The sequence below is a fragment of the Penaeus vannamei genome, chromosome 37 (assembly GCF_042767895.1).
Source record: "Penaeus vannamei isolate JL-2024 chromosome 37, ASM4276789v1, whole genome shotgun sequence".
Taxonomy (NCBI): Eukaryota; Metazoa; Arthropoda; class Malacostraca; order Decapoda; family Penaeidae; genus Penaeus; species Penaeus vannamei.
In genome coordinates, this window is record NC_091585.1 from 8419063 (window position 1) to 8420440 (window position 1378).

Here is a 1378-nt window from a genome sequence, read left to right on the forward strand (position 1 = left end):
CATGTTGCTTGTAAGAATATACATACAATAAAAATAAATCTCAAACGTTTGAAATGCAAAGTAATATAACAAAGAGGATAATTTGACCCTAGGATTTATGGAGGCAGGTCACTCGCGGTCATTAAGGCAAGGGTAGGTCAGATGAAGATTATATCTACCAAATTTAATCCATACTTTTAACATTTTGTTTCAAAGATATAATATAAATAAATATCATGACATAAAAGTATTTAAATGCTAGTTGCCTGAACAGATAGATTGAAATTAGGTAGAGAGGGAGGGGGTTTAGGAGAGAGGTAGGGTAGGGGACGAGGGTAGGTGGGGAAAAGAGGGGAAAAAATGTGTCTTCAAAAAGATCCCACAAATGCATAGTTAAGGGGGCCATCGCCGTAGATTTTTTACGAATATTTTTTAAAATACTTGAAACGTTGAAAAAAATCTTGTGTAATCTAGTAGGCTTTGGCAACCTGCTGATGTAATATTTCTGCTAAATATGTAAATATAAAGGAGTTACGACTGAATATCTACCCCCCCCCCCCCGCTCCAATACTTTGTCACGTCTGTGCAAATATACTTGACATAATAGTTTTTTCCGGATTTTTCCGATTTATTTGGTGTTCTCTGGTAGCTAGCTGGCAACTCTGTTTACCCATCAGCTGATCGCCAGGACTGGGACTCAGGGAGACAAAATGTTGCCATTCTAGGAGACAAAATGTTGCCAGCTCCTACCTCCATGACACATCTCGCAGACGTACGCCTTCATTACACAGTAAAGGGACACAACTAATGGTAGATATTATTTTTGTATCTAATAAACAATATATGATGAGAAATAATTCTTAATCACAGCTGCAGCAGTTGCTTCTACTTATGAAATACCTCACATGGTCAGGTTAGACATTGGGAAGTCTGTGATGACACATGCTAATTCAACAATCATGTGCAGTCATTGCCAAAAGGGGGTACCAGGTACCAGCTACACTTCAGAATACCATGTGAATGCCATAGAATGCAGCAAGATTGACGCAGAGATAAGAATTCTAAAAAAAGATAATGATAATAAATAAAAAATTGAGGGAAAAGTATCCTGAACCTCGAGCCTGGATATCTCAAAAACTTCACTTTTGTCAACATTTTTTTCTGTTTCTCCATAACTGCTTTGACGATTCTAATGGGGTTTGGGTCATTTGAAAGCTGAATAAATTTGCGATTTTTTACATTTGAGAATAATAGAATTTGATAATAGAAGTCCATATATTATATTATAAGTTCATAAGACTAAGCATTTAGAAAAAAAAATAATTCCCATTAAACTAAAAAGAAATTTAAAAATCCTTCTAATAGAGATTTCAGGTATTGCTATAGAGTATGTGTGGTA